Source organism: Ptiloglossa arizonensis, chromosome 3 (assembly GCF_051014685.1).
Source record: "Ptiloglossa arizonensis isolate GNS036 chromosome 3, iyPtiAriz1_principal, whole genome shotgun sequence".
Lineage (NCBI taxonomy): Eukaryota > Metazoa > Arthropoda > Insecta > Hymenoptera > Colletidae > Ptiloglossa > Ptiloglossa arizonensis.
Window position 1 is genome coordinate 12726934 of NC_135050.1, and position 15118 is coordinate 12742051.

General features: G+C 36.0%; 1 protein-coding gene across 1 annotated transcript in view; it reads right to left on the minus strand.

The window, feature by feature from the left end:
• The window catches only part of Cap (Cbl-associated protein), a 160622-nt gene that overhangs the window by 99056 nt on the left and 46448 nt on the right, over positions 1–15118 (minus strand). The window lies entirely within an intron of this gene.

Below are 15118 nucleotides of genomic sequence, written 5' to 3' on the forward strand. Positions count from 1 at the left end.
TACGATTTTTTTATTCATTCGACGAACTCTATTATCCAGTGAAATGGAACTTGTATCTATAGTTTGAAATGCTATGTATAGTACTACTGTATGTACAGATTACTGCATAATTCATACAATGTTTCTTAATCCTTGGTAATTCTATATTAAATCCGCAATAACAAAAGTGTACAATGGTGTATTTAAAACTTTTACGGCTCTGGTTCTTGCGTTTGATATTGTTTGTTCTGACGTTTCGTCGGCATTACAATTAGCTTAATTAAACATCTAACGAGCCATTGGCACGTGTTCTCTTTTTATCATCCATTTAACGTATCAATGTAGGTATCATGGATCATCGGTTACCAACTATTATTGATCGATCTATTACTTTGGTCGATGGTCATAATGAGAGGATACTTTTGCAGAAAATAACGTGAAACATTCGAGATAACGGAGCACCTCAACATCATTAGCAGAGCTATCGGTTAAACGCTATCAAGACCACGCGTTTCTTTTCTCAATCGATAAACTGACCAACGAAAAATCGTTTAAATGATTTATCGATGTCAGGGTGTTCCATTATCTCGAACGTTACACTGTATTTTCTTTAGAAGTGTCCTTTCGTTCAGACTATCGGCCAAAGTAATAAATCGACCGATTGTGGTTAACGATCAATGATCCATGGCACGAACATCGATAGCTCGAATGAACGATAACAACGAGACACGCGCCGGTATCAAGACCAGAACACCAATTAAGCTAATTGCAATTGCGATGAAACACCGGGACACTTTTTCGAAAGATCACGGCTCACGGTAGCTCCGATGGGCGTCTATCGCAGAAATGCTTATCTCGTTGTACATTTCTTTCCACTGAGACAACTATACTCGTCTGATTTATGCCTGTAGAGTGTCTGAAAGGCACGCGAGAGAAATGACTTTGCTTCGTTGAAATTTACTCATTAAGCACCACTCCGGCGCTTAAGATGCTCACCGTGTAACTGCACTTTCGTTGCCCTGACGCTCGGAACTTCAGCATACTGGAAACTTCCTCGACGTCCCCGACGTTGTCGATATGTCAACGAGAGCAACGATAAAGTTCAGAGCGATCCGTATCCCCGTTTATATACTTTTTAAGAAAATAACGGAGATTTAACGCCGCAATTAAAAAAAAAAAAAAAAAAGAACGACGGTGGTTTCTGCAAAGAGATATCCTTCGACTTTTTGTTCCCCTCGAAATATATCGAATAATTGAAACTTGGAATTTGAAACCGATTGGGGGAAAATTTTGCTAGCTGAATTTTTCAACTATTTAGGAGAATGTAGTTTTTACTTTCTCAGGGTGAATTTTACCGAGAATAAAATAGGGGGTTAAGTTAAGAGGATCGTTACTTTGGGTAATTCGTATTTAAACGATCGTCAATGAAGTGGATAATAATTTTATCCGTATACTAATCGCGTTTGTCCGAAGAGTTCAATAATCGTTAACTAACTTTCGATTATCCGATACATATTAACTGTGTTATTTAAGCTTCGATGATTCCTGGAATATTTTGAAATTTATCGAAACTTTCGTGCGATAGATCGAACAAGAGAGAACAAAAAAATTTCTAATAAATACATATCTGAGAAGTAATCGTTTGAAGAATATGTTAACTTGTAAAATTGTATTTAATACGTAACCCTTAATACCTTGAAAATTCAACACGGTCGTATTTAATATATAAGCTCATAACTCGTCTTTTACAAAAACAAACTTGAGATTGTGAAACACTATCTTTTTATAAAAACGAAACACTTCGTATTTTTGAATCGATCGTTTATTGGACATATCGCTTCGAAATGTATCGTCTTTTCAACCGATAATATCATAACAACCAGTTAACGATATTAAATTACGAAACTTTCAAACGAAATCAACGATTACTAGGTAAAGACGAAACTTTCGCAAGCTTCTAACTGTGTCAGCGTACAAAACAAAATCGTTAATTAGAGAAATAAGTTTCCCAAGATAGAAGGAGTTCGTGCCTGTTCGAAGAACAATTAAGCGTCTCTCAGGCGCCGCACCAAAGTAGGAAATGCAATTGGGGAATTAGTTACCAAATACGATCGATAGGCACGAAGAAAGATAGTGTAACATACTTTGGACCATTAGTCCGTAACATTGTCTATTTAGTTCATTTGTGTGTAAGAGCTTCGTGTAAGTTAATGGTAAATTCGATAGACGCCGCCGATTGAGAGTGAAAAACAAGCTCGCACATGTGGAAACGTAGAGACTATGCGAAATAATGCAATAACGATTTTTATCTAGATAGAAGGTTAAACATCGCGTGTACATTTTCATGAGAAAAGTGAAAAACGAAGAACAGTGTAGAAATGTACTGTACACGCACAATTAAAAATATTCCAATGATTATGTACATTAACGATTCTCCATTTTTTTTTTTTAACCCCGCAGCCCTTGATAATTCTGCAAATTTTATCGAAGCTTCGCAGACTATCGATGTTTACCTTATTAAAACTTAAACCCTTTAAATGTATAAAATTAACGCAAAAATTTCGTAAACGTATATTTACACATTTCGTTGCACTCAGAGACAACTTCGTCGTAATTGAATTTTCTAAATAATGTCATCTGCCATTCAATGATTGCGTGACTGCAAATCGCTAATGCTTGCTCATGGGGATAGATGATGTATGTCAAGGCCCTAGTCAGCACCTGACATAGCCATAAACCTCTAGAAAGTGAAGTAGAGTTTAACTATCTGCATTCAAGACGTCTTCAAAATCTATTAATGTTAGAACATATGATATTTGCATTGCGTAGAAATTCACGAGGTTGTGCCACTTCTTTCGCTATCGTGTTCCTCTGGTACAAAGGGTCTCACGAGATCTACTTTGAATAACAAAAGCTGATATTGATGAAGAATAAATTCTAATAATTCATAAGAAACTAGTTACATTGTAACCTTGTCGAGATCTGAATGATACTTGATGTTTGAAAAGCACCCAAATTATAAGAAATGTCAAGTGCATCTTACGAATACCAATGACAATTTACTTCAATATCTGTTCGATAACTCAAGATGATGCTTGGAAATCTATATGTACCGGTACCAATAAGTATATAATTGGATTGGTCCTACTGTTAGCAACAATAAGTAACTGTTCGAAAGTGTAAGCAATTGTTACTTTTCTCAAACTTGAATTTTCTTTAACATTGCTAGAAAAACTTTGCACAGCTTGCTTTTCACCTAGAACATTAAGAAAATTTATAGCGTACGATTCCAACATTGACGATATATCAAAATTTACCCGAATTATTTTCTACCTTTTCAATCTTTCAATTTTTTATCATTATAGTTAGTAACTGAATACGTAAAGAAATAAAATGATATCGATCTAACAATTTTTACAAAATTATCTTTAATTTGCACTAATCAAAGTTTGCGTAAAATGTTGTTTCGCAGTTTTTTTTTTTAATCGGATCAAATTTCTCTAGAGCAGAACTGCATTGCCGACTCTAAAAAGCGCATGTTGGTAACGTAGCACACTGTATTCGAGAAACACGGACAAGTCTCGAACTAGAACGGAAACTCCCTACACTTTACCGATAAGTACATATTCAATATTTACAGCGATTTGAAAATAAATAAAAAATACTCGAAATGAAAGAATACTTAAATAATTCATATAGATCGAAAAATTTCGATTTATCCTTTCAATTATTTAATTACCCCGACTCAAATCATTTCGCACCAACGTTGTTTGCATTACCATTACATATAGGCATTTGTTCAAACAATCAAATTCGAGTTCACGTGTTTAATCTTCGTTAATGTTTCGAGAATAAATAAATGCAGCGTTCTGTATGTACGCATACGAGGTATGTTCGACGACTTCGAATAATTCGAAAAAATTTCAGTTATTTTATATATAAAATCTAAAATATACTTTTCTCCAAGCATTACGTTCAAGCAATGAAAATTCACACAAATGGTCGAGTATTGTAGACAGTAAGAAAAATCAATGTCGGGGGCATTGTAAACGTGTAAGGAGAACGTGGACAGTGTTCAGTAATTTTTGTTTATTATTACTGGCAGACCCCACTAAAACGTCTGATCCAATACGATTCGTAGTTACTTTCAGAACCGATCTCTCTTACTCCTTACGATACACACGTACTCGATGTATTTTCGAAATGAATTTCCTCTCCTACGAAAAACATTCCATTCAAAATGTTCGATTTATTTTTATGCGAGAAACGACCCCTCCTACGTTCGTGTTACTATTTCCATTCCGTACGGTTTCTTATTTTAATATCCTACGTCAAATGACATCCTAATGTCAAACGAAGTGAAAATATTCTTAAAGAATAATCGCCGGTTTCTGCATTCGTAGCGAAATGAAAATAACTGTCTCCGTTCAAGGCCCCGTTGTATTCGCATTTTCATAGAAAACCGATATAAACGCGAAGAAATCAGTCACGCGCTGTTGACTTTAATCAAGAATCTTCAAAGTTCTCCTTTAATATTCATGTTCTCCAATATCGCGCGCGGTTGGAGCTCGACCCAATTGTGCAAGACCTGTGCATCGTATTTTCGAGTGCGTGTTCAAATTCTAGACAGGCGAGACAGCCTGGAATATGAGAATCGTTATAATCACACGTGTTTTTATCGGAGATACGTCCACTTTAATTCGAGGCGAAATAGAATCTCATAACATTCAAAACCACAGTTCCACTATTTAGCCATTCAGCATTCATTTCAATACCTATATGTGTCTAATGTTTTCGATCCTTGCCATGAATCGTCTACGGTGAAAAAATACATTCTATACGGAATAAAATGGAAACAATTAGACAATTGGTAGGGATAATATTACGATCGCTGAAGATTGTTGTAATTTATAACTTTACAAATATAGATACACGTTGATTCATTGAAGAAGTTCCACACTAAAGATCAAAAACGTTGTACATATTTAAATAAATGCTCAATGGTTAAAGAATGGAACTGTGGTTTTGATTATTATTTTAAAAGCATTTCGTGGTTAGAAAATAATTAGGAACGCATTCGGTTGATAATAATCGATTATTAAAGTGTACCGTCTCTCGTTTTTCTTGATTGTCGAAAGAAATACGTTCACGCAATTGAGATTCGTCTGACGACAGATTTACGTTCTGAAATTCAAAACGAGGATAATATGCGTCGATACGAATTAATTATTACGTTTGTATTACGATTGTTTTCAACAATAGAATAAATTCGTGTATCGTATTTTTCTAAAGACGAGAGGACGTACTTTATTCAAATTCGTGCAAGAAGGAATATTTTTGTTTCGAATCCCGATTTCAAAACTGTTTAAATGATACTTATTATTATTCATTATTCTGAGTCGCGTCAACAACGACGAAGGTTATTGGCCATTTTATATACAATTTCAAGAAGGCTGAAGTATCTTGAAAATATGTGTTTCTGTATACTAATATATGTTTCTATTATGTTATATAAGGTGTACCACATGAATACCTCTGAGAAATTCAATACATTCTTACGATGCCTTCCGTTATTTAGAAATTTCATGTTGAAGAGGCCTGACATACCATGTATATTTTCCATTAATTAGCGTGCATATCAAATTCTTGACTACAATTTAAAGCAAAAACAATGGATATTAATAACGATGTAAAACTACCTCGAAAGAGGTACCGTGTAATTGAAACGTATTTTACATACTGCACGAAATTTTCTTTACCTCAATTTTATTAACTAACAGAAATTTTAATTTTCTCGTGCCGTAGTTCGTTTATTGTAAATAAAATTGAAATAAAGATACTGTAAAATGATCTTACCATCTCAAGCATAAAATTTTCCATGAATTTCCTACTTTCATTGTGTTTCAAGTGTTACTCCGATCTTCGTTGGATTTTGTTTTGTCCCTTTTGTGAAATGAAAATTTTCCCGTCGTGTTGTTTCTCTTGCCGCGATTCACTATGATTAGACGTTCGTTCGAGCAAGCGTAGAAACCAGGATGAAACGAAAGGAAGTGATTTGCAAAGAAAAATTCGTCATTGCGTGAAGTCCTAGCAAAGCCGGAGAGATCATTCGTTAAAGTGTGCGAACAGCCTGCAGCGATATCACAACCTGTTCCCATGATCGCTTATTTTATCCATACCGCGAAGCTAACTAGCCATCACGACCTCAACGCCTCCCAAATCCTCTCCAATAATTTTTCCTCGCGCGGAACGTGCGATCTCTGCCATCGAAGCTTTTATATTACATCCGCCGAGCAATATTTCCTCCGAACCGTATATTCCACTTTCCTCGTGGAGAAGTTTTTTACAGTTTCAACGTGACTTGTCAACGAAGAAGAATCGTACGATCGGTGCACGCGACACGCAAGAATTAGAATAAAAAGAAACTTTTCGACAGAAACCGATCAAAATGTGTTTTCTAAACATTCGTATCTTTTTCTCTTCCTTTCTCCTCGATCGCTTGAAATTATTTGCACGATGTATTCGATAACCGTGCAACGAAAAAATATTTATACAATCACCGATATTTGACGTCAAATATTGTGAAATGATACACACGAATTTGCATGGATCAACATTTTACGTTTTTACCAGCGATAGACAAAATTGATGGATCTTTTCAAACATTTCGTACACGAATACACTGCTGACTAGCGAACACCGTGTAGGATAATTATTTTCACGTTACGGATCTTCCACGTACGACGGTGCACAATTGCTAAACATTTTTCAAGCACTGTAATTATCGCGGGAATTTTTTGAACATCGAAATGAAAATTGACACGAGTTTTTTCGACGTTTGATCCCGCGGTAAAGAAAATGAGAGATATTTCTTTGCCCGGCGTATCTTTCGGATGCTGCGCGGAACAGTATGATTTATTTCAGTTGCAGCGAAACTTCTTCGACGGTGAAAAATTAAATCGGTCCCTTCTTTTCTGGCACCGGAGCTGAGGAACTTTCATCGAGATCGCATTTTTACTCTAAAACAAAAATTGAACGCCTCTGGGAACGAATTATTGCTCGAGTGAAAAATACTTTTTCTTTCCGATGCAGTGCTCTACTTCTGTACGGTGAAAACACCAACGTAATTGCTCGTCGTGTAGACGAATAAAAAAAAATAATCAATACGATCGGTACAAGTACGATATACGTATTTAGATGAAAAATAGAAAGGTTCCGACCGTAACTTTTCGGTCTTCTTCGATAATATTTTATAAAAAGAAACAATTCGTTATAATGAGAAACAGACAAGAGAATAAGTCGATAAATATAAGGTATTAGGTAAATTTACACAAGTCGAAGATTGACAGTTAGGAGAAAAAGTAGAAATCTTATCTGTGAATAAGTACCAATTTAATTTGATGTATATGTAAAAATTAATACATCAACGATACAAGACCGAGATATCGATTCGCTCGTTAATCCATTCTTCGCGCGTACGATTTTACATGAAAATTTTTTTAATCTCCGGTACATAAGAGATTATTGATAAATTCAAATTCGCGTTAGACTTGCAAACCATCGGCTGACACTGAAATTTTAATGTAGCAGCGATTGTGAGCGACTAATTGTAAAATCTGTTTTACTCTCGTGCATCGGGAATTCGAGTTCGAACGATTAAATAATCCCCCGCTTAATTGAATTCCTTGCAGTAGCTGAAGTATCTCTCTTCCGTTACGAACAATTCGAACATTTAATTCCACGATGAATATTTATAACGTCTTTGAACGAACCACCGCTGAGAGTCAAAAGAATCGAGTGGTTTGCAATCGAATGTTGTTTCTGCGCACCGTGGGGAAACTTTTTATCGATTTCAATATTTCGAGAGTCCGGCTGAACGAAATCGCACAGAAAGAATTGATATTTATTTTCCAACGAGAAAAGGAAGAGGATGTCGATGGAAAATAAAATATTACAGGTGAAGCCGATTGTACGCAAATCAGTTCTCTTAAATTTATTTGAAATTTTAAGTAAGGGACGATGTTGACCCGTTGTGCGCGAAATGGCCGATTTCATAAATGCGTAAACTTTGACAAAGTTTGACAACTAGAAAGCGCTGTCAGAGAGTATTTATCGCGCGAGCATTACGCGCCAAACCGATAATACCTTTCGTAGTCGAGATCGGGAATTTTGATGTTGCACGCATGGTGTAGTTCCTGTGAAATCAAGAGGGATGCGAGTCACGATTTTACAGATTTCGAATTTCTTCAAAAAACAAATACAGAGCGTCAAAGTTCGGTCTTTCGTGATTTTTGTCTATTCTCGAACAAATGAATTTTCATCCACGAAACTATCAACCGTATCGAATCGATTCTTCTTTTCCTCGTGAATTATTCTCATTTTGCAAATTTTGATTTTAAGTGCATTGTGATTAAAATTCCTGAAAAGAATACGATACCTTTCCTTGAAACTTTTACCAGAAAATAAATCATTTCTATAGTGGACATTTCGCAATTAATATCTCAAGGAGCTGTTAAACGTCTTCACAATACGACTGTATTAATTTAACATTTTTGTGAATTACGCAAACAGAGTGTGTACCATCTACACCGACCAGAACACACTCCTGCGAACGTAAATTTTCAAATAGGTTAAAACCGAGTTTATTTGCGGAATGCATTTCATTGAAAGATACATAAATCTCTCTAAGATTATCCAAGACCAACCGTTTCTGAATATGCACTCTGCATCCATACCTCGATACTGAAATAACATCTTTTTCCGAACATGAATTTACTTATTTAAGTTTTACGATAAAAGTCTTCTACAACCTCGTACTTTCTGATAATTCACAACCTTGTTATTAATATTTGGAGAGTGATATTTGGATACTCTATGAGTATCGAATACTCTGCAAATTCTTCGAATATTTCACCATTTAGAAATTCGAATTTTCTCGTTATTATCAAATTTTACGCAAAATTTATCCTTTTGATTGTTCGATAATTTCATTAGTATCCTCCGCGATATTACTCGAAGAACTTTGATCATTTACTAAACTTATTTTCGGCGTATTATAGAAGCGATCTACTTTATTAATTGTTCGTTTCTTGGATCTTAAAATTATGGGTATCGATAGAAGTTTTCCTACGGATAACAATATACCTACATAACTCACTACCTCTATTCGATCGATTACCTCGCATTGCTTTCTGTCGAGCTATCGCTAATATGTTCCACCAGTGGCTATCGCGATGGTTCCGGTTTAGATAGTGCAGTTTCGGTTCCCTATTTTCGTCATAAATTTCGTGTGACAACCATTGCAAATCTATGCACCTTCCGTAAAAATTTGAAATAACTTGCTCATTTCCAATTACACATTCCGAGGAACATTTCTATACCGATAATGATTCTCCTAGTTGCAGAGATTGCTAGACGTATAATTCATCAACCTGGAAAATGCACTGACAGATTTACAGGGCAAAAAAAATTCACTACGTGAAAGTTTCTCAAAGATCGAAATAATTTCAAACGTGATACCCTGTAGTGTATTAGAAATCACCCAAGGAGCTCGAATTATCCGACGAAACACAATTTGTTTATCCCTAAATGTTGCGAAAATTTTGTTTCAGTTTCACGAAAAATTCCAAAATTTTCTGCAGTATTTTTCAATGCAATTCGAACTGATAAATCATTCTGTCGTTCAATAAAATATTCTTGTAATATGATATCATATATTTATCTGTTATGTATACAATATTCTTATAGTATTTGGATAATATTTTTCACAATCCGCTCGAAAGTTTTCGACAAGATACACGGTGTAACACACTGTGGGGTCATTTGGCTCTCGTTCAAAATTACCGGTATAACCAACCCTTCTAATTAAATATTTTCTTTCAAACTCAATCTGTCCTTTCATTATCCGAACCCTGTGTCACTAAATCCTGATTAATGCTCGGACATACCGTGTTCCAAACTTTATCCTACGCATACATCGTGTGCTGTGTACAAAGAGTACTATAGTGAAATCAGATCTCATTAAACGCGAGTGAAAATGAAATTTCTTTCAATTCGCCAACGCGTTTGAAAATTTTATCGCATTCCCAGTTTGAGAGAAAATATTCTACGTGTATCGCACACGTGTAAATAAAAACTACGGTTACTGTAGAAACGGTGCATACTCGATTAGTTAGATACGCATTGGTGATTCCAAAGCAAATTCCATACCGTCCAGCTTGGACAAGTTGTTGCATCTATCATCTCTCGCAACAGACCGTGAAATCATATTTTCTACAATTTTAAATTAATTCGGTCAGCGAAATCGGCCCAGTAAATTTCACATAATTTCTTCGCCTTGCGATACATGCAATCCTAAAAGACGTTTGCTTTATTAAGATTCGTATCGCAGATTGCATTTATTATTATTTCTTTTTCTTCGATAATTACCCAGTTGCACGATTGTACGCAAACCCTCATCTTGAGATTTAAAAAGATATAGATAAAATTAATAACGATTTTATGAATTCGTTCTCATTTATGAAAACCTGAATTAAGAAACACTAAGAATTTATTATTTATTCAGTAATCGTGATTTGGACGAAGTATTGAAGAAACATAAGATCAAATATAAAATACCATTGTAAAAGCATAATAAGGATTGTACAAGCAAATGTTCCGAATGAAATTTTTCAAAATAATTATATAACTTAATCGAGCATCGTGTTTGTAGAAAAATATGACAATTACAGAGAAAATTCTCTAAATTAATTACACCGACGTATAAATTGTTTACCTATTTCGTTACTTTTCCGTTAAAAATATCCAAATCGTTTTACAACTGCGTGTAATGTGAAAGCAACTAACTCGAATAATTAGTCTTAGAATTAGCTGTCTCTTGGGTTGTTCGGATGAAGAAATACTAAATTCGATATTGAATTAAATAATTGCAGTGCGCTGCACCACTGATTCCATTGAAAACCGATCGTGCACACTTGCCTTACCCCAGAGTCGTGGAAAATGTAATCAAACTAATGATTAATGATTACGATCGCCGAGTAATCAATAATCCTGACAAATGAATAACGGAACAATTGAATTTTTAATCATCGGTTACGAAACGACTGCACTTATCGATTGACTATTTTTTTTAATCGCGAACGAGTCTTAACGCAACAGTGCGATCGCGGGTTCGTGCGTTCACGCAATATTAATTTCTCTTTCGAACAAACATTGCGATACAGAACGAGAAGAATACGGTCGACGAATTTTCATTAAAATTCCCCGTGATAAATTCCAATTTGCGTTACCCTTCTGTATAGTTACCGAATATACTTCGATGTTTGAAATAACCGGACAACTGTTGTTACAGCTTCCCGGTATTAAAGACGGGCTATAAATGGTAATCGGTTCCATTTCATGAATGTTCGACAGCGTACTCGCTAGTCTTACAATTACTTCTCAACGTACTGTGTACTTAATCGTAGACTGCCGTTCCGTTTTTTAAAATACGCTTCGTGATTATACACGAAAGCAGTGCGCCAATTAATGCCACAAGTTTCCTCCGGAGTGGCGCTTGAGAAGTCCCTCAGGCGAAAAGCAAAACTATCCAGAGTAGAACGAAAACTACAGTGTAGAACTACTACTTTCCATGCATCCTTCCTTCTTAAGTAATTACACGCACACACGGGCGTTCAAAATTCCCGATACAACGCATACGATGGAAAATAATATTACATTTACTCGGCAACACGATGTCCGGCGATAAGGGAATCGCTCGATCGGCCATTCTTCTTGAAATATCTTCAAGGTTGCCCGCAAATGTATCGTTCGATCCCTTGGTGGATCATCGAAATACGCATATTCCCGACATACGCGCCGAATTATGAAATGAACATCGATCGGAGCCAAACTTGAAAGAAAATTACATAATTACGGCAATCGATCAGATGATATCGGTTATTGAAAAATATAATACTTTTCGATAATATTCGATTCGTGTCGTGTCTCCTCGCCTGATGTATTAAATCGTCGGCTTCGATGATCACTTGGGTGTAATTGATGCTAGACACGTGTAATAGAAAATAATGTACTCGGAATTGATTTTTAACGAACGACTTTTCAACGAATTGAAACCGAATGTTTATTCGAATATAAAGAATGGAGAAAGCATAATAGTTGAACGACACAGAAGTGTACCGATTTGTTTCACGAGAAATATGTATATAATTGGTTTTAAGGATTTTGGAGACGGTGAGAGAGGATAGGGCAAGGTTCGGGAAGTTTCATAGAGAACACCATGCCTAGAATGACGCAGATTTCGCGGATCACGGTTAATACGGTGTCTACAGGAATGAGCGACGTAATGTTTACAAATGAAAAGTCTCGCGTAAGTAGATTAGGCAGGGACATTACAAAGTGTTTGACACGAGTGATTTAAAGCGAGCAAATTTCAAGCACGAAAATAAACGAAGACTTGAGAAATTCATGGTCGCAATTACGTTGCGATACTTTCCAACGAAAAAAGTATGGTTCGAGTACGCATTGAACAAGATTTCATTTAATTCAGTTACCATTAGAAAATAATAGAAAGAAGCTTCGCAACATTTGTACGTTAAATTTAATTTCCCATAAGAAAATAACGAAGAATCTATAACCAGGAAACTCGAACAATTACAAGAGATTGTAATGATTATTTCATCGTTATGTTATATACACATGTACACGCTTTCGAGAAACATTCTTCTTCTTGAATAGTCGAAATGTGACATAAGAGGATCTTGAAACGTGTACATTTCCGTGAACAGAAAACTTGGAAACTTGTCTCGATTAGAATATTTGCGTTATCGGGTCGGTGAGTATCGATGAAAAGGAAACGGACGAGACTCGAGAATGCGACCTGATCGAAAAGCACAGCGAACGAGAAGGAAGAAGTAGCATAGAATCGGGAAACGCCCGATGAATAGGTTACCGAAGAATAAAGGTTAATAAGCATAGCAAAGTTCTTTCGGATGCAGATCGTAATTTGAAACGTCGTCTTCCCACTCGACTCTTTAAATTACTTCTTCCTCGAATTCGTAATTAACAGGTTCCGCGGTGGAAGAGGCTCATCGTCCATTCCTGAGGCTCGAAGGGTATCGATTGTGATTGGAAAGTGGGCATCGGGATTCTATGAGCGTGACAGAGTTACGAGAGAAAGTTCTTGGAAAATTAAATTGCTTCGTTTATAAAATCACGAACGAGGAACCTAACGATAAGATATACACCACCGTGCGTAACAACGGAGGAGGAGTGTTGACGAATAGCCAGATCTGTACACGGAGAGAGATGTTGCACGATGGAAGTGAAACAAGGTAAATAGAGTGAGAAAGAGAGAAATGATCCGTGCCTGGCGTGTTGTAAGGAAATGAAAGGAAAGGAAAGGAAAGGATGCGAGCCTCGAGAAATGCATTATGCATTCAAGCAGTTCCTTCCAGCTAGGTCGACTTGCCGCGCAAGAGGAACGGGCATTAATTAAAAGTCGGACTGGAGAAAAGCAATTAAACTTACTACTCCGCGAAAGGAGAAACAGATCCCGATGAATGGCGTTAAGCGTGCCCGTCGAAAGAATACGTAAACAAATATTCTACCCGTTGTTGTTCCCGCGAGCGTTACACGAGCATCGGTGTCGATAGCGATCGGACCGAGACGTGTTTCGTTACCATCGATACATTTACGTTTCAAGTTGTCACTCTTGCGACAAAACATTCCAAAGAGTGTCCATTAAACGATCCGAGACTCGTCGAGATAGAAAACTATCTTGTTCGTACCTATCAATTACATCGAGTTTGATGCCTGTTTAATTACATTCGCGACTCGTTGGAAATAAAAGGAGGGTAGCACTCGACAATGTACGAACTTTAAATATAATTAAGTAACTTTTTCAGATTGGTTTCTGATCAATTTCTTACGATCGATTCTCCTGAATCTTGCAAATTTAAGAGGGGGAAATAAATAAAACCGATATAATAATAACAGTATAAATTGTAACGACGTAATGATACGTAAATGAAAGTAATCCGATACTTGGAAAGTATTATAAATTACGTAGATTTTCTTTTATATAATTTTCAAAGGAATCACTCTTCTCTATACTAAATATTAATTTCGATATATTGTCGTACTTGGACGAGTATAGTTCCAAGTAATTATGGTAGAACAAAAAGAAACAATTTGGAAATTAAAAGTTTTTGAGAATGAACTTTCTATCGTGAAGAAATATCTGTAATTCAACGAAAGTACGATCACCTACTAAAACAATTAATAACCGGTAAATTTTGCACGGGAGTGTAGTTCGGTTGCCTTTAGAAAGAATCGAGCTTTTTCAACGAAAGCACGCCGAGCTTTATACGTTCCAGTCGAATGCGTACAAGCTAGATTAAAAGTACATACATATAACGTATACACCGGGGAGTGTAGTCACGGAGGGATTCCATTTGGTCTTATTCGAGCAATAGCTTTTCAGAGATTCATTAATACCGCGAACAATAAACCTCTAATACGGATGAGATAGATATGTCGTAAAACCAGCGATGCGTTTTGTAACATTATGTTATTTTTTTTCTTCTTTTTCTCTTCAGAACTGTAATTCGTGTTAAATTCTCGATAATTGTGACTATTTCTGAACAACATTAATTACAATATACCGTCTTTAAACAACTATTTCCATTTCCGTGGTTAGAACTCATTTTATTTCAATAGTTAGAGAACACATTATTTCCCTTAAATGTTCCCTTGGGAGTAATTCATACTTGCACAGGAAGGAATATCATAATGGATGGGAAAACTTTTCCTATGTGAGCTTTCCTCTATTCATCAACTTGTCACGTAGCAAGTGAAGTTACTTATGACGATTATTAATTGGACGTTTAAGAAGAAGAAGAAGAAGAAGAAACATTTTCGTTTAAAATGAACTACGAAACGAAAGAAACGTCAAGAGTTCGGTCGATATGAAACGCAATATAAGAAAATAACGCGTTAACGATTAGCTGCCCAGTTTCATTTCCTCGACGAGATTATTGAAAAACGAATTTCCTGTAGCGTGCAATTTTCCTATAGCATGCAAATAAAATCATACGTATGTGCATGAACTTCCGAGTAAATTAGCAACCGAGACGTGGAG